Genomic DNA, 20,148 nt, shown 5'->3' with positions numbered 1-20,148 from the left:
AAATTGGGTCAGTTTTGGGGTGTTTCAACTGTTCTGTAACTTTAGAGCCTCAAGAAATGTTAAACATAGTCAGAAAGTTAGATGTGCAATTTATGCCCCTAGAAAGCCTGAAAGTGCTCCTTGGATTTTGGGCCCCTCTATGCATAAAAGAAGCAAAAAACTCACACATGTGGTATTCTCATACTATGCTGTAAGTGAGAAATAAATTGATTAAAAGACAAATTTGTGAAATGAAATCAAATTTTACTTACTTTTTTAATTTTCCCCAAATTTGTGTCGAAAAATTACAACTTCCAAAAAACTCACTGTGTTTCTTACTAAATACTTTGTGGTGTACACTTTCCAAAAATAGGTCATTTGGGGGGTATTTGTACTGTCTTCGAATTTTAGAGCCCCAGGAAATGAGAGGCCGTCAGAACCTCAGGACTGATCAATTTTCAGAAATTTATATCATAGTTTTTAGACTCTAAAACTGTCACACAGACTAAATAATACACACTGATTTGTTTTTTTTTATTTTAGAAAAGAAATGTAGCAGAATATATTTGAAAGAAAGATGATTTATTTGCAAAGTTTTAAAACAGAAACTGAAGGAAACTGTTTTTTTTTCTTTACAGAGAACAAAAACACAACCAAAAGAAAACTTTATCTGTCTTAACTGCTTGCCACCCAGGCCAATAAGGAACATTAATCTCCTACATGTAAAAATCATAATTTTCTTGCTAGAAAATTACTCAGAACTCCAAAACATTATATATATATATATATATATATATATATATATATTTTTTAGCAGAGACCCTAGCAAATAAAATAGCGATCATTGAAATTTGTTATGTCACATGGTATTTAAGCAGCAATTTTTCAAAGCAATTTTTTGGAGGAAAAATTCACTTTAATGAATAAACCCCCACCCCCAAAAAAACCCCACATTATTAACCCCAATTTTTTTGTATAATGTGAAAGATGATGGTACGCCGACTAAATAGATACCTAATATGTCACGCTTTAAATTGCGCCAGATATGGCGCACTCGTGGAATGGCGCTAATTTTTGGTACTTAAGAATCTACATAGGCTAAGCTTTCATTTTTTACAGAGGAGGTCTTGCGCTAGAATTATTGCTCTCGCTCTAAAGTTCATGGCGATACCTCACATGTGTGGTTTGAATGGCGTTTACTTATGCGGGCGCGACCTACGTATGCGTTCACTTCTGCGTGCAAGCACGAGGGGACGGGGGCACCTAAAAAAAAATTTTTATTGTTTCTTTTATTTTTGATTTTATTTTTTTTATCACTTTTATTCCTTTTAAAATTAATGTAAACATTCCTTGTAATAGGAACAGGGCATGGCTGCTCCTCCTTACAGAGAGATCTGAGGTCTATAAGTCCCCACATCTCTCCTCTGTGCTGGAAAGCCTGAGATCAAAAAAAATCTCAGGCTTTCCGGCAAAAAAACAGCAATGTTTATATCTGCTGGCTCCGGGAAGTGATGTCATGACGTCGCTTCCAGCCTCCGAGGGTCATAGAGATGGCCAGGGAACATCTGGTCCACGGCCAGCTCTATGGTAAACCACTGCCGCCGGCAGAATCATTCTCCAACTCCCCGATCGTGCAGGCAATCCAGGAGAAGCACCGGAGGCCATGTATTGTCATATCTGGCCATGTATTAACACAGTTTAGTTGTATGGTACGGTCTGTGTGAGTGCGGGACCGAGTCAGCACTGTATGTTTAGTGGGTCATATTAAAAGAATTCACTTCCAGGCACCCTAAACCAAAGTGTACCCAAAAAAAAAATTATTTTTGCCCCGCCCCAAAATATGAATATGAAAAAGGTTGTTAGCTTGTGTGAATTTTCTGGTGTGCAACAAGTGATATTTTGTGATAAAAACATTTCCCGCACCTTGCACATGATTAAGGACGCTCACCAGTGTGAGTTCTCTGGTGTTTAACAAAATATCGTTTTGCTATGAAAGATTTTCCACACTCTAAACATGAGTAAGGACGCTCACCCGTGTGAATTCTCTGGTGATTGACAAAGGTATCTTTAGCATTGAAAGATTTTCCACACTCTGAACATGAAAAAGGGCGCTCATCCGTGTGAATTCTCTGGTGTCTAACAAGGTTTCCTTTATCATTGAAAGATTTTCCGCACTTTGAACATGAAAAAGGGCGCTCATCCGTGTGAATTCTCTGGTGTCTAACAAGGTCTCCTTTATTAATGAAAGATTTCCCGCACTCTGAACATGAAAAGGGACGTTCACCTGTGTGAATTATCTGGTGTTTAAGAAGCTTTCCTTTACCAATGAAAGATTTCCCGCACTCTGAACATGAAAAGGGACGTTCACCTGTGTGAATTCTCTGGTGATTAACATGGTCTCTTTTATAAATAAAAGATTTCCCGCACTCTGAACATGAATAAGGACGCTCACCTGTGTGAATTCTTTGGTGATTAACAAGGTCTCCTTTATAAATAAAAGATTTCCCGCACTCTGAACATGAATAAGGACGCTCACCAGTGTGAATTCTTTGGTGATTAACAAGTTCTCCTTTATAATTGAAATATTTCCCGCACTCTGAACACGAATAAGGACGCTCACCATTGTGAATTCTTTGGTGATTAACAAGGTTTGTTTTATCATTAAAAAATTTCCCGCACTCTGAACATGAATAGGAGCGTTCGCCCGTGTGAATTTTCTGGTGTCTAAGAAGGAGTCCATTACAAATAAAACGTTTCCCACACTCTGAACATGAATAGGGACGTTCACCTGTGTGAATTCTCTGATGTATTATAAGTTCTCCGTTATAAAAGAAACATTTCTCGCACTCTGAACACGAATAGGGACGCTCACCTGCGTGAATTTTCTTGTGCCTAAGAAGTAACCGTTTTTTTGCAAACAATTTCCCACACTCAGAACATGACAATGAACTCTCTCCTGTGGGAACTCCTTCATGGCTTGAAGAAGATCTCTTGGGAATAGAAGGATCTATTGAAGTATCTGTACTGTGAGATCCTATAGTCTTGGTGTGTGATCCATCAGAAGATTCCTCAGGATTAGAGGGATCCATTGATCTCCCCAATTGGGAAGGTCTGGGATGTATATTTGGAGTAACGGGATTTCCTCCTGGAGAATATTGTACAATGTTATTATCTTCTGCATTATAATCTGGAGATACAATGAGATGTTCCTCAGAGGTATTCCGGACATTGTGTCCACCTGTTGAGAAACAATTTAACATTAAATGTTATAACCTTCCATTCAGGAGTCATATATGTTGGCCCATCACCAAATAATTTATAAGAGCTCTGGCATGGATTTGGGGGCAATTAGAAGAGAAAAATATGAATACAAACCAAGTGAAAGTGTCCAGCGCTCCAAACACAAAGTGCACAGTGCTATTTATGTTTCTTCTGTTCTTTTCCAGAGTTTAATAAAAATGTTCTCAGTGCTCCACACCACCCGCTATCCTCCACCTTCACATCGGAGAACTCACCGGAATTCTATGACCCTTCTCTTACCAATGGGTCATTAAGCCCTTGTATCCCTCAAGGGTAGGATCATCCAGGACCACCATCTCTATACTACCTCTCCAGTTGTCTCATACCATACCTGCCGGTATCTTCTCACCTCAGATCCATCCCAGACTCTGAAACATCAACAAAGACGGCTGCCATGCCATCACCTTCTGCAGCGCTCTCCACCAATCAGCACATAGAACACCGCTTCAGGCAAAAAATGGACACAACCGGATCAAGGTGCTAATCCCGGCTCATCACCGTAGGCAATATCAAGAAGAGAAGAAAAGAGAAGAAAAGATCGATCGCACACTTGGATCCAAAAGATGCTGTAGAAATGTCTTTATTGTCATTAGCCAGACAAAAATTGCAATGATGATCAGTTGACTCGTTTCACGCGAAAAGAACCGTGCTTGTTCACAACAATTGAAATGCTCACAATACAAGCTATTTAAAAGGCGTATATCAAATCAAACACCTAACACAAAACACCTGTAGTTAAAGAGCAATCAACACAAAACTTCACCGACATAAAAACATTTCTTAAATGCTAAAACATCTGATCATAAAATGGTCAAAACAAAAATAGATAATGTAAACATGTAAGCAAGAAATGTATTCAAAACAAAAAAAGATAAATTAGCGAAAAAACATGTTTGTATACCAATTAAAAAAACACATATATCACTGTATAACAAATGAAGTCTAATTGTGTGATTTAATGCTTATTATTAAAGACTTCTTAAAAACTGTTGAAGGATAAGAAGGAAATAATGAAATACTAAACCATATAGATGATGGTAAGGATGTGCATACACATGAAAATCAACCATGTCCACATATATAAATCATGTGGAGGCAAAGTATTGTGTATATAATGCATCGCATATTGCATCAAATATTCCACACAGGACCACCCTAGAAACCATTCAATGTTTATCCAATTTACCTTTCTATTTAAATCACTTACAGGCGTTTTTCAGGTGCTTTAGCGTTAAAAAAAGGGCCTGTAAAGCGCCTGAAAGAAGCCTCATCTGCAATCCCAATGTGAAAGCCCGAGCCCTTTCACACTGCCAGTGCCCGAAAAACGCTGGTAAAGCGCTGCTTAAGACCCCTTTCACACTGGGGCGTTTTTCAGGCGTTTTTCGGGCGCTGGCAGTGTGAAAGGGCTCGGGCCATCGGCGCACCCAGCCTGGTGGCAAAAATACGGCGCTGTCCTGAAAGACTCCTGGAAAAGCATGTTACCGGTAAATAACTCAGTTTTTCCCTGTTCGTCTTTCAGGACAGCACCATAGACAGGATAAGGAAGCACCTTACCTTAGGGTGGGACTACTGCCTGCAGTACTTTATGCCCAAAAGCCCGGTCTTTTGCTGACAGCAGGTCCAACCTGTAATGCTTCACGAACGTGTCAAAACTGGACCACGTTGCAGCCCTACAGATCTGCTCTGGAGAAAATAAGCCTGAATAATAGCTAATCTCAACCATCTGGCTATTGTACGCCTAGAGGCTTTGGATCCTTTCCTTGCCCCTGAGAATAACACAAAAAAGGAATCAGATTTCCTAGACTGTTTTGTACTATCTAAGTACTGAAGGACGCACCTTCTAACGTCCAATTTATGAAAAATATGTTCCTGTTCCCTCACAGGATTTGAACAGAAGGTAGGCAAAATAATTTCTTGGCCTCTATGAAATCTAGAGGCCACCTTTTTTTTTTTTTTAATTGGAAAACCAACTTTATTGAAAAGTATATGCATGGTACATAAATCAGTAGAAGCCAACATGGCCAAAACAGTAGTACATACATAAACACATTGAAGTATCTGTGTGACATAAGGCGAGATACCCATCAGGGGTGGAACCAGTACTTAATAAAGAACAGGAGAGAGAAGAGGAAAAAAAAGGGGGGGGGAGGGGAAGGGGGGGGTTAGGGATAAAGATATCAAGTACATGTTTCACCATCTGCTAACGACCCTCTCATACTTAAGCGGACACCCTCTATGTACATAGATCAGCTTCTTGTATGGAAGAGTATCGTTAATCCCTTTTTTCCAACACTGGATTGTAGGGGGCAGGGCCTGCATCCAATTGCGAGCCACTACTTTTCTCGCCATGAATAGCGTCTCATGTACAAAGGTGCGGAGGGGTTTGTCAGCGTCTAAATCCGGTAGCAGACCGAGCAGGCACCTCTTTAGGTCTAGGGTAGCAGGAGAGCCCATTTGGTCGTGCAGGAAACTAACCACCTATATCCATTACGCTTGTATAGTTGGACAGGACCATATGAGGTGACAGAGAGAGCCTGGGGTGTGGTCACATAGGCGGCACCCTGGGTTGTACGTGGGTTTGTAACGCGATATCCTCTGAGGGGTCAGATACGTCCTATGTATAATATATAACTGCGTGAGGCGGTCTGACAGTTTGGGGGAAACTCTTTTTACAGCCTCCAAAATTTCATCCCAATCCTCATTCTCAATCGCTCCAACAGCCACCTCCCATCTAGTCTTGGCAGTATAGGCCAATGCTGTGGTACTAGGGAGGCGGATGGCGGAGTATAGGGTAGAAATGAGTTTGGCTGGTTCAGTACCTGTGACTGTGTCTACAATAGAGGGGACTACCAGGGATGGATTGGTGCCAGTAAACTGGGTTTGTATAGCGTGGCGGAGTTGTAAATATCTGAAGAGAAGGCAATTGGGGAGGGAAAATTCGTCCTTTAGCGCTTGGAATGTTTTAAGTCCCACAGTGGTCATGATCTGGTGTATGTACAGGATCCCATGGCGTATCCACGCCGCCGGGTCTGGAATAGACAATAATTTGGGTAAGTGTGTGTTGAACCGTAGGGGGGTATGAGAGTGGACCTGTGGGGTCTCGAGTTTTTGTAGTGCCACCCGCAATACCCTGCTTTGTGTTGGGAGGAGCGTCTTGTCAATGGGGCTCTAAGGACTGACTGAAGTGGGGTATAGGCTGGGTCACCAGGGCGCTCACAGAGTAGTAGTTGGTGTCTCGGTAGCTCGTTTTTGTCAAAATGATAGAAATGGGACAGTTAGGAGGCAAGATAATAGTCTTGAAAATCTGGAAGAGCGGCTCCTCCCATTATCACTGGGTTCTTCAGGATTCTCCAAGATCATTTGTGTCTGCTGTGGCCCCATATAAACTAATTAAGAATGGATTCAATTATTTTGAAGAATTTTTGTGGCCACACCAAGTAGAGTATCTTTGGGAGGAGTATCATTTTAACTAAACGAATGTGTCCCATGACACCCAAAGGTAATCTAGCCCAAGTCTGTGTCTTGGTTTTGATTAGAGTATGCAGAGGTTCAATATTCAAGAGTGTGTAGTCTGTGAGCGATCTGGTGACTTGTACTCCAAGGTACTTGATCAGGGAGACCCTTGGGAGAGTCAGAGGAGGGGACGTGGATGGGGGAAGGAAGTGGTCAATCGGAAAGATCTGGGATTCTGACCAGTTGATACTCAGACCTGAGTGGCTACCGATCCGTTCTATGGAGTGTAGGGCTGGAACGAGAGAGGGACCCGAGTCCGCTAGGTAAAGGAGCGTGTCGTCGGCATACATTTCGATCTTTTCTTCCAGACTCCCTATCTTAAGGCCTCGGATGCTAGTGTCTGCACGAATCATGATGGCCAATGGCTCCACAGCCAATGCGTACAGCATGGGGGAAAGAGGGCAGCCTTGTCGGGTCCCTCTCTCTAGCAGGAATTGGTCGGAAAGCCAGCCGTTCATGAACACCTTGGGGATTAATATAGGAGCTGAACCGAACAAATAAAGTTAGGGCCGAATCCAAATCCCGAGAGGCACTCCCACAGGTAATTCCACTCCACGGAATTGAAGGCCTTGGTGGCATTCAGAGCCAACATGACCCTCAAGCCGATTTCATCATGGGACCCCTGAATGTTCATGAATAGGCGGCGAATATTCATAGCTAAGTTTTTCCCTGGCATAAAACCTGTCTGGTCAGGGTGGATCAGTGACAGAATGACCTGGTTAAGGCGTGAAGCTAAAATCTTAGCTAGTATTTTGATATCTACCTGTAGTAAGGAGATAGGTCTATATGATTCCGAGTATTTAGGGTCCTTATCGGGCTTGGGGATTACTACAATTTGAGCTTCTCTCATAGAGGGGGGCAGGATTCCCGAATCAAATATGGATTTGTACAGGTCGTAGAGTTTAGGGGTTAGAATTTCAGTATGTGGCATAAAATTCAAGTGGTAGGCCGTCCAATCCAGGGGCCTTAGATGTGGCCAGACAGGAGATAGCCTCGGAAATGTCCTCCTTAGTAATAGGGGCCTCCAGGAGTTCAAGTTTGTCGTTGGTCAATCTGGGGAATTTAACTCCCGCTAAGTAGTCCCTGATATCTTGGGGAGTGTGAGTGACTCGGGAAGTGTAGATTGTACGGTAGAATCTCCATAATTCCTCCACCACTTGTTGCGGGTCAGTGATGTTGTTCCCCTGCGGGTCGACCAATGACACCACCACTGGGGGGGCACGAGTCTAGATGGGCGAGATACGCAAGTAGTTTGCCCGGTCTTCCTCCATACTCAAATACCCTTTGTCTATAGAAAAAGATGCGTTGCTTAGCTTTTTCAATGTGCAGTTGAGAGACCTGTCGTGTCTGAATCTTAAGATTGCTGGCGGTGCTGGGTGAGGGGTCCCGATGGAATGCCTCCTCCAGCACCTGTAGGTGTTCTGCAGCCTGCTGGACAATGAGTTTCGATGATCGTTTTAGTCTATTGATACGCGTGGAGAGCAAGGAACGGGCGTGAAGCTTAAACATCTCCCACACCATGTCGTACGTCTAGAGGCCACCTTTGACAAAAAGGCCGATCGGTTTTAAAAATCACACGGTCTGGGAAAACCTAAAAAAAAAGGTGCCCTAATAGACACTCACTCTCCTTGCCATAGTGATTGCCCCCAAAAACACTGTTTTGAGGGTGATCAATTTTAATGTGCAGGTCTCCAATGGCTCAAATTGTTCTCCCGTGAGGGCCTGTAAAACTAAAGACAGATCCCACAATGGGAAGGGGGAGACTGACTGGTCTCTGTCTGCTTAAGGCTTTAAAAAACCTGGCTATCCATGGATCTGTTGCTAGCTGTTTTTCCAGGAAAACGCTCAAAGCAGATACCTGTCCTTTCAGGGTGCTAAGGGCTAACCCTTTGTCCGCCCCCTGACTGCAGAAATTCTAACACCGCTACGGAGCTGCGTACATCGAAGGAACTTTCTGTGCACCAGCTATTGAAACGTTTCCACACTTTTAGGTAGATAGCTTGCGTCTCCCTTGTTCTGCAACTTAGAAGGGTCGTCACTAAACGATCCGAGAAACCTTTACCCCTCAGCAATTCCTCCTCAGTAGCCAAGCTACGAGGTTCCACCGTTCTACCTGAGGACAACAGATTGGTCCTTGAGAAAGAAGATCTTCCTAGACTGGCAGAATCCAGGGGGGTTCCACCGCCAGGCCCTTCAAGATGGAGAACCATGGCCTCCTGGGCCAATGTGGCGCGATCAGAAGGAGAGTTGTGCTCTCCAACTGGAACTTTCTCAGTACTGCTGGAATCAGTACAGGAGGGGGGAAGGCATAGCACCTGGAGAAACGCCAGCTCTGAGCTAGTGCGTCCACTCCAAGCGCCCCGTCTCATCTGTTCAGAGAGAAGAAGAGACAGGTCTTTGTGTTTTCCCACGAAGAGGTCCACACATGGCACCCCCCACTTCCAAGTGACTGCCTCAAAGACGTCCTGATTCAAAACACAGTCTCCTTCCCTCAGCATTTTCCTGCTGAGGAAATCTGCTACCTTGTTTTGTTCCCCCTTCAAATGTACCGCCGATAGGAATAGAATGTTTGCTTCGGCCCACCTGGCGATGGTTTCCGCCAGGACCCACAGGGATTTGCTTTTGGTACCTCCCTGCCTGTTGATATAGGCTACCACTGAGGAGTTGTCCGATCGGACTCGCACATGCTGTCCCTGGAGTTCTCTCTGAAAGGCTCTGAGCGCCAAGGTTATAGCTCTCAGTTCCCTCCAGTTCGAGGACTTCTTTGCGTCCTTTGTCAGCCAGGTACCCTGTACCATTCGGGAATCTAGATACGCACCCCAACCTGTGCCGCTCGCAATGGTCCTGACAGTCCTGGAATCTGGTAAGTCAGCACAGCACAGGAATGGTGGGAGCCCCTCATAATGAGCACAGCAGGGGTACAGCCCCAGGAGGAAGTCAGCACAGCACAGGGATGGTGGGAGCCCCTCATAATGAGCACAGCAGGGGTACAAACCCAGGAAGTCATCACAGCACAGGAATGGTGGGAGCCCCCTCATATTTTGCACAGCAGGGGTACAAACCCAGGAAGTCAGCACAGCACAGGGATGGTGGGAGCCCCCTCATAATGAGCACAGTAGGGGTACAAACCCAGGAAGTCAGCACAGCACAGGGATGGTGGGAGCCCCTCATAACGAGCATAATGAGTCCGACAACTGCCATATTGAGAAAAGTACGTTTTGCTTTTTAAATTCATCATAACGAACGTTTGTAAAACGAACCTAACGAAAATTCGTATTTCGTACGAATCCAAATTGAATTTCGGACACGAATTACGAAATGCGAATTAATGGCTAATACGAAATGGAACGGAACGAAAAGAAACAAATTTATTGACGGCACACATGTCTATAAGGCCCTCCTTGCTGAATTAGATAAGGCTGCAGATCTTGCGGACATGTGCACCGATTCGGCCAAGGCGTCCGCAAGATAACCACCCCCTTAAGGAGCATGGGAAAAGAAGACAGGATCGCTTCTTTAGACGTTCCTGCTTCGATATGCGCTTTAATTTGTGTCAGCCAATGTTCCATGTTCTGGGCCACCACTGTGGCTGCCATGGCGGGCTTGAGTTTCCCCAGTGATGATTCCCATGATTTTTTTAGGAGTGAGTCCATCCTCTTGTCCATGGGGTCTGAAAGCGCCCCCATGTCCTCAAAGGCCAGGTCAGTATGCCTGGAGACTTGTGAAAAGGCTGCGCCTAGTTTAGGAGAATTATTCCATACTAGCGCCTCCTCTTCTGCAAAGGGAAACCTTTGTTTCAGAGTTCTTGAAAAGAAAGGTTTACTTTCAGGGTCTTGCCACTCCTTTTTGATGGCATCGACCAAGACATTTTGGACCGGAAACACCCTCTTTTTATGCTCCCCTAGGCCCTTATACATCTGGTCGTGGAGCGACAACTTCTTCCTTTCCTCCTGGATTCCCAGAGTGGTATGGATAGCTCCTAAGAGCTCCTCCAATTCCTCCAGAGAAAGCTTGTAGCGAGAGGCTCTTGTGGATTCCCCATTCACTTCCTCTCCCTCTGACTCCCCTTGGGAATCTGAAGAAACGCTGTCTGGCTCCTCCTCAATTTCCTCTCTGGAGCCTCCTGGATTCTCTATGCTCACCGAGGGAGCATCCGTTAAGCTTGGTGCACTGCTCTGCTGTGCTGGTTGAGGGTTAACCTGGGGCTGTGGCATCTGAAAGCTAGAAAAAAGTGTCTTAAAAGACTGAACGGTGCTAGAAAGCTCCTTGACGGACGCTGGTAGACCCGTACATTGTTCCGCTGACTGTTCCCTCACTAACCCCTCTATGCACTCCCTACAGAGTGCCTTGGTCCAAGATTCCCCCCCATCGTGACTCTGCATGAAGGACATTTTTTCTTGGAATTATGGGGTGACTTGACTTTATCCGTGGCCTTGCTCTGAAATACAGATCCAAAAAAAAAAAGAGCAGTCAGAAAAGCCCATCCTGACCGCCAGCACTTCACACAGAGGGCCACCAGGGGTGCTCTTCCCAGGACCAACCACCACCAGGGTCCTAGTTGCAACCATTCTTCCCCCCACCACCAAGGGGGAAAAACACCCATGGAGCTTACACGAAAAGGGTAAGGGAACACCACCCCAGGGTTCCTCTTACCTTTGAGTGGCTGTTGCTGGATTCTCCAGGAGCAGTTTGAGAAGCCTCCGCTTCCGACATTTCCCGCTGAGGATCGGTGGTCTCCTTTGCCTCCGTGCGCTTTCCCCACAGCAGTAATGAGGCCGCACCAGCCCGATGCACAGCTCGCTTTCAAATCCAGAGGCCGGAAACGAAGTCGCGGGTCAGATGGAAGTACTGACCCTCGCCGGAACTGACGTCACCTGCCATCCGACCCAGCGCTCGGAGCTCCATCGCTGGCTGCACAGTGCAGGGTGGTCTCAGTGTACTTCCGCCATGCCCCACTGAGCAGAAGAAAGCGGACCCCTCCAGACTTACTGCTTCCCCAAGAGAAGCTGGATGCGCGCGAGACACAGTCATCCAGGTACCCGGGCTCACTAGCCTCTCAGACTGCAGAGTAGAAGAGAGGGAGAAAGAGAGACCTTGGTCCCCCCCCTCAGAAAACGATTGGCCTCAGCCTCCCCGGCTGTTTAGCCCTTGGCCCCTTAGCTGTGTCTCCCCACCAGAGGAAACTCTAGAACTGAGGGGCCGGCGGGACGGTGAGGCTTAAATCTTGAAGTGTAAGGTGGTGTTTCCTGAGATGGAAGGAGCCAAGGTCTCTCTATGGTGCTGTCCTGAAAGACAAACAGGGGAAAAAAATGTATCCTCTGACATAGCAAGGAATTGTGAAGCAAGGGTAAAAAAACACCCCTACATACCCTCATTTACCTATGATTTGCACACCAACATCCAAAGTATTACCTTCATGAAATTGATTAAAATGTTTGGCTGCATTGATGGAGAATTTCTTTTTAATTCTATATATATATAGATATATATATCTATATATATATCTATATATATATTACTGGAACCTATCTCCGAGGCGTCTTGTGGTGCGATCGATGTACTGTACATTACAGAGGGTACATGTAATGAGATATATTACATAACAGGTATTGCAGTTGTAAAAAGATGTTCAATTATGTTGTTTACCATTATTGTCTGAACATAGAACATTCCCCTTAGTAATATATGCACAGCAGGAACACACAGTCCCACCACAACTAGAATCGCCCTTGCAATGCAACCGAGTGTGTGACTTGATTTTATTTGATTCAAAAGCACTCGGTGAGAGATAATTTCCCAAAGTGGGAGCACGTCTGGAAACAAAATCTCCTCTTTTTTTTTCTTCACCTAATACTTTTATTACTACAGAACCACTACCCTTCATCCACCACCAGTGTGGACATACCATCCAATGGGGACTTCTGTGTGTGTCTGGCTTCCCCCCCTCTTTTGAGCTCTTCCCTCAGCTCCCGGACCTGACTCAGTTGATGGCCCCGTGACTGCGGACCTTATAGAGTTCACACTCCTTCGGCATGTGAGTATCCATTTAGGGTTAGTGGCTTTTTGCCTCACCCATATGCATATTTTTCTTTTTTCACAATGCATATTGTATTTCATCTACTCAGAATACCCTCCTTATTTCCTATTTTTAGATTCTGGTGCTAAATCGCCCCTGTATAGTGTTTTGATACACGAAACGCGTTGGGCTTACGACATGCACCAAATAATTACCTTTTTTGCTAGGTCCACAAACCAACAAGCTTTTACTTATTTACTTTGTGATTTTGTGCATTTTAATGGATGTTTCACCTTTTAAGGCTATCTGCCCTGCATCAATTAGGGGCTTGTTATTAGGTTTACAATGTATCAATCAGGATGTATCTGTATATGACTTGACAGTCAAACCCACACTGGGACTATTATCATGTCACTATGTATCAATAAAATGGTTTGATTTAATGGTGACTGACTCGCTGGCCTCATTTGCCCACCTCACTCAAAGTCCCAACCTTCCTGTTTCTCATTTGTTATACAGTGATATATGTGATTTATATTGGTATAAATACATGTTTTTTTTCGCTCCTTTCTCTATTTTTGTTTTTGTTTTGAATATATTTCTTGCTTACATTTTTGCATTATCTATTTTTGTTTTGACTATTTTATGATCAGATGTTTTAGCATTTAAGAAATGTTTTTATGTCGGTGAAGTTTTGTGTTGATTTCACTACAGGTGTTTTGTGTTAGGTGTTTGATTTGATATACACCTTTAAACAGCTTGTATTGTGAGCATTTCAATTGTTGTGAACAAGCACAGTTCTTTTCGCGTGAAACGCGTCGACTGATCATCATTGCAATTTTCATCTGGCTCATGACAATAAAGAAATTTCTACAGCATCTTTTGGATTCAAGTGTGCGATAAATCTTTTCTTCTCTTCTTGACAAAGTGCTATGTCTCTTCTGTTCTTGTGTGCAAAATTCTCTTCCAGAGTTTAATAGAAATGCTCTCAGGGCTCCGCACCACCCGCTATCCTCCACCTCCACATCGGAGAACTCACCGGAATTCCTCCACAGACAAGAATGCCCGGCTCGACCCCGCCCCTGCGACACTGAATTTGATTGACAGCAGTGGGAGCCAATGGCTGCGCTGCTATCAATCTATCCAATCAAGAGCTGGGACCCCGTGGAGAGAGGGACACGGTGTCCCCACTAAACAGATGAAGCGGCTCAGGTAAGTAAAACGTGGGGGGGGGCTGGGTGGCCAGTGACTGCCAGGTGTTTTTTCACCTTAATGCATAGGATGCAATAAAGGTGAAAAAAACACGAGGGTTTACAACCCCTTTAAGCCCTTGTATCCCCCAAGGGGAAGATCATCCAGGAACCCCACCTCTATACTACCTCTCCAGTTATCTCATACCATACCAGCCGGTATCTTCTCACCTCAGATCCATCCCAGACTCTGAAACATCAACAAAGATGGCTGCCATGCCATCACCTTCTGCAGCTCTCTCCACCAATTAGCACATAGAATACCGCCAATGTCAGAGAGCAACTCCAACAGCTCTGCAATGTGACCGAATGAGGAGGAGCCACACTGCTGTCAATGATAGGTCAAGAAGGTGGTCTTGGATGATCTTCCCCTTGATGGATACAAGCTCTTAATGACCCATTAGTAAGTGAGGAGTCATGGAATTACGGTCAGTTCTCCGATGTGAAGGTGGAGAATAGCGGGTGGTGTGGAGCACTGAAAGCATTTTTATTAATTTCTGGATGAGAATTTTGCACAAGAAAACAGAGGAGACATAGCACTGTGCACTTTGTGTGTGGAGCACTGGACAGTTTTTTTTGGGGAATATTGAAGTACTTTCATGTTGGAAATTGAGAAAAGAGATGGACCTTCCTCCACCTCACTTCTTGAAAACATGATGACATAATGAATAATGGAGATGGACCTTTCATATGGTGTACAGCAATGTTTCTCAACTCCAGTCCTCAACTACACCCAACAGGTCATGTTTTCAGGACTTCCCTCAGACGAAACGGCTGTGGTAATTACTATGGCAGTGAAACTGATCAAATCGCCTGTGCAAAATAAAGCCTGAAAACATGACCTGGTACTTGAGGACTGGAGTTGAGAAACATTGGTGTACAGTATCCCCTCATTTGTTGGGAACATGACATTATATTGAGGAATGGAGATAAACCTTTCATATGGTGTACAGTATCTCCTCCTCATTTGTTGGGCACAATATACATGATACATTGGGTGGTGGGGTGGTTACATCCATGATGTTCTTGCTGTTGACAGTTAAGGTTTCTCAGTATTTCCTTTACACAAGGATGTGATGATCTCTATTTTGTACACGAGCAGCAAACTTTGTGTGTAATTAAAAAAAAAAAACTCTTTATATGGAAGAGGTGCCTTGTGTTTAGAGCTGTGTGGATGAGGGATAGTCTTGTTCTAGATGACTATACCCAATATATATAAATTAGGGATGGTGTGGTCTTCCTGTGGGAATGAGGAGAATACAGAGGATTTGGACATCTCTCTGGTGGGTTCCCATTACTGGATCCATCTGCAGGAAACACACACACACTGACTGAATACATTGTTTCTATGTGTTTATCAGATAATGGGGGATCTAGGTGGACCCTCCGTACTGCTCTCTCCTTTACAATAATGTCTTCTCTTACCCAGTGATGTGAGGGGCGGCTGATTCTCCATCATGATGTCCTTGTAGAGATTCTTGTGTCCTTCTAAATACTCCCACTCCTCCATGGAGAAATAGACAGTGACATCCTGACACCTTATAGGAACCTGACACACACAATGATACAGTCACCATCCAGACACATCCCTTGTCTGTTACTGGATAATGTCCCAGAATTCCCAGCACCGCTCACCTCTCCTGTCAGCAGCTCCATCATCTTGTTGGTGACTTCTAGGATCTTCTGCTCATTAGTTTTCTGTAGAGTTAGGAGGGGTGGTGGATGCATGGTGATGGGGTCTTGTCTTTCTCTTTGTCTTGTGAACAAGCGGTGACTTCTCCTTCTTATATTATTCTCAATAGATGACTTCATAACTACAGTACAGTCCTGTAATATACATCAATTATTAGTATATCAGAATCCTCCTCACCTAACAAGGCAGGTCTATGTTTTATTAATAGAGTTAGAAATGATTAAACACTCCCAGAATCCTCCTCACCTCTCCAGTCAGTAGACAGATGATCTCCAGCGTGAGTGTTAATAACCCATTATGGAGATTTTTTTTTTTCATATTTACATAATTGAGAAGCTGTTGATTCTCCATCATGACGTCCTTGTAGAGATCCTTGTGTCCTTCTAAATACTCCCACTCCTCCATGGAGAAATAGATAGTGACATCCTGACACCTTATAGGAACCTGACACACACAATGATACAGTCACCATCCAGACACATCCCTTGTCTGTTACTGGATAATGTCCCAGAATTCCCGGCACCGCTCACCTCTCCTGTCAGCAGATCAATGATCTTCTTGATGACTTCTAGAACCTTCTTGGCACTGGTTACCTCTGTTGTCAGGCAGCGAGGTGGAGGCACTGTGATGGGTGATGTCCTGTGAAGACGGCTGCTTGATGTTAATGAATTACCAGACATTCTTCTCACTACTTCATAATCCTGTGTAAAGAGAACCAGTAACAATTATCATTACAGACTTCCCAGAATCCTCCTCACCTCTCTAGTCAGGTCTGTGTTTTATTCATAGAGATAAGAGTGATATCATGCGACATCCCAGAATCCTCCTCACCTCTCCGGTCAGCAGGTAGATGATCTCCAGGGTGAGGTCCAATATCCTCTCAGTCATGTGATTTTGGCCCATCTCCATCCTCACTGATGTGGTCATGTGATCTATACAAGACTCTCCTCTCTGTAGACGAATAATAAACTGAAAATTATCTGGGCTGTACTGAGACGAAAAATGTCTGCACAGAGTTCCTCCATAGTTCGGACAACATAAATTCCCTTTAAATAACAACCCCTACCAAAATCTTCCATTTTAGGCTTGGCATGACTGGGAAAGAGTTAGGACTTCTTTCTTTCACTTTCTGTACATTATGTATCTAAGCCTATAAACCAGAGGCTCTGGGTTGACAGTTGGATAAATGGTTCTATATTTAGGATGTATCTGGTCTATAAACCAGAGGCTCTGGAGTAAAACTTGTATAAATGGTTCTATATTTAAAATGTATCTTCATTATAAACCAGAGGCTTTGGATGGACAGTTGGATAAATGTCTCTATATTTAGGATGTATCTGGAGTATAAACCAGAGGCTCTGGATGGACAGTTTGATAAATGGTTCTATATTTATAATGTATATGGTCTATAAACCAGAGGCTCTGGATGGACAGTTTGATAAATGGTTCTATATTTATGCTGTATCTGGTCTAGGGTTGTCACCTTTTCTTCAAGCCAAACCCGAACATTTTAGTGGTGCACGGCACTGCGCTTGCTTAACTCAACCCATTCATCTGAATGGGGCTGCGCTACAACCGTGCACAATGCACATGACTACAGCACAGTGGCATGGGTTTTTATTGATTTAAAAAAGGTGATGAGGAGGCAACTTAACTCTTCTTCACCACCTGTCAATACCTTCAAAACATGATCCACTATGGTGTCCTGCGACTCCGTTTACACTTGTGGTTGGGGGACAGTAAAAATTAGAGCTGTTTTTAACTGCTACCCAACCATTCCCCTTAAGCTGAAAAGGCAGCAGAGTGGGATGTACACTTGCCACTGCCAAAATGTTTTGCATCACAGTGCAGGCAGAGTGACAGGGAGGGAGACAGGCAGAGTGACCGCGAGGGGGACAGGCAGAGTGACAGGAGGGGACAGGCAGAGTGACAGGGAGGAGGGGACAGGCAGAGTGACAGGGAGGGGGACAGGCAGAGTGACAGGAGGGGACAGGCAGAGTGACATGGAGGGAGACAGGCAGAGTGACAGGGAGGGGGGCAGGCAGAGTGACAGGAGGGGGCAGGCAGAGTGACAGGAGGGGACAGGCAGAGTGACAGGGAGGGGGGCAGGCAGAGTGACAGGGAGGGGGGCAGGCAGAGTGACAGGAGGGGGCAGGCAGAGTGACAGGAGGGGGCAGGCAGAGTGACAGGGAGGAGGGGACAGGCAGAGTGACAGGGAGGAGGGGACAGGCAGAGTGACAGGGAGGAGAGGACAGGCAGAGTGAAAGGAGGGGACAGGCAGAGTGACAGGGAGGGAGACAGGCAGAGTGACAGGGAGGAGGGGACAGGCAGAGTGACAGGCAGAGTGACAGGGAGGGGGGCAGGCAGAGTGACGGGAGGGGGGCAGGCAGAGTGACAGGAGGGGACAGGCAGAGTGACAGGAAGGGGGACAGGCAGAGTGACAGGGAGGAGGGGACAGGCAGAGTGACAGGGAGGAGGGGACAGGCAGAGTGACAGGGAGGAGGGGACAGGCAGAGTGACAGGGAGGAGGGGACAGGCAGAGTGACAGGAGACAGGGAGAGTGACAGGAAGGGGGACAGGCAGAGTGACAGGAGGGGACAGGCAGAGTGACAGAAGGGGACAGGCAGAGTGACAGAAGGGGACAGGCAGAGTGACAGCGAGGGGGACAGGCAGAGTGACAGGAGGGGACAGGCAGAGTGACAGGGAGGAGGGGACAGGCAGAGTGACAGGGAGGGGGACAGGCAGAGTGACAGGGAGGGGACAGGCAGAGTGACAGGGAGGGGGGCAGGCAGAGTGACATGGAGGGGGGCAGGCAGAGTGACAGGAGGGGACAGGCAGAGTGACAGGGAGGGGGGCAGGCAGAGTGACATGGAGGGGGGCAGGCAGAGTGACAGGAGGGGACAGGCAGAGTGACAGGGAGGGGGGCAGGCAGAGTGACATGGAGGGGGGCAGGCAGAGTGACAGGGAGGGGGACAGGCAGAGTGACATGGAGGGGGGCAGGAGGACATGTGGAGGGGACACACTGTTCTCGCTCATATACAGGACACTGTGTGTTATGCTGGCACCGGCCCTGACTCCTAAACATATAACACAGAGGTGATAGCAAAGAATCCTAAGAATTCCCCCCTCTCCCCCCTCCCTCCTCAGGTCAGTGTTTTTCTTCCCCAGCCCAGTATTGTGGATGTAGCTGATTCTGTGGCTGGTCTCCTGCACGGTCTGTTCCCGGTTAGCTGTCTGTGTGATAAACTACATACTGTACACGCTGATCGGCCGATCATGGAGCTCCCATCCCCGATCCAGTGCGCTCCTCCAATTCTCCACTGACACCCACACACTGACAGGGCACTTCTGGCCAGACTCTTTATTCTATAGCAGTCTCCTCCTCTGTAAAGTTGTCCAGGGTTCGAGTGCCCTCAGTGTATGTCGGGCACCTCTTCTCCTCCTGTAGGATCCTCCTGTGCATTGTCAGAGACAGTCATGTGAGCTGCTCTTCCCGGCAATTACCTTCCCCAGCGGATACTATAGAAGCGGGGTCGGGACTGATTAAATTGTCTGAACAACTGTATTAGGATAAGAACCTGTAGTAATATTCCTGCCCGTCCCCCAGCTGAACAAATGGAGCTCTGAGCCACAGTGCGGTCTGGATCATGTGTCCGGGTTCCAGGCAGCAGGAGCCCCGGACACGTGATTCAAAATTACTCTAAACCCATACTTTCCGGGTGAATCCCGGACAGGTGGCAACCCTAATCTGGTCTATAATTCAGAGGCTCTGGATGGACAATTGGATAAATGGTTCTATATTTAGGATGTATCTGGTCTATAAACAAGAGGCTCTGGATGGACAGTTGGAAAAACGGTTCTATATTTAGGATGTATCCGGTCTATAAACCAGAGGCCTTGGATGGACAATTGGATATGTAACTGTGTACATATTATAAGCATCTGCTGAATTTAAAGGCCATCTCAGTGACTATGGAGAAAGAGGATGGACATGACGGGGGTTACTGGATTTAAATGTAAAACGCATCTCGTTACCTCCTCTGCTGCCGGGTGAAGGAATATCTCCCTCTACTTTTGCAAACGTTGCTCTCTCTTGCAACTTCCTGTCTGTAGATGACATCACTTCCTGTCTGTAGATGACATCACTTCCTGTCTGTAACTTCCATCACTTCCCGTCTCTGCATTCCACTGACAATCCACAAGTTCACCACCTTGTGGATAAAATACAAACTGCAGCCAGTGTTTTTTTAAATATTTTAACAGCCGACATCCACAGAAGATCTGTACTTGGTTCTCCAAGATGTTTGGGACAACCTACCTGCTGAGTTCCTTCAAAAGCTGTGTGCAAGTCTACCTAGAAGAATTGATGCTGGTTGGAGGGCAAAGGGCGGTCACAC

General features: G+C 45.6%; 1 pseudogene; it reads right to left on the bottom strand.

Annotated features, from left to right (window-relative positions):
• The window catches only part of LOC141106862 (uncharacterized), a 50,682-nt pseudogene extending 30,777 nt beyond the window's left edge, over positions 1–19,905 (bottom strand).
• Positions 19,906–20,148: the final 243 nt, after the last annotated feature.

The sequence above is a fragment of the Aquarana catesbeiana genome, linkage group LG08 (genome assembly GCF_042186555.1).
Source record: "Aquarana catesbeiana isolate 2022-GZ linkage group LG08, ASM4218655v1, whole genome shotgun sequence".
In the NCBI taxonomy this organism is placed as follows: Eukaryota; Metazoa; Chordata; class Amphibia; order Anura; family Ranidae; genus Aquarana; species Aquarana catesbeiana.
The sequence above is the reverse complement of the archived record's forward strand: the minus strand, read 5'-3'. Positions and strand labels throughout refer to the sequence as shown.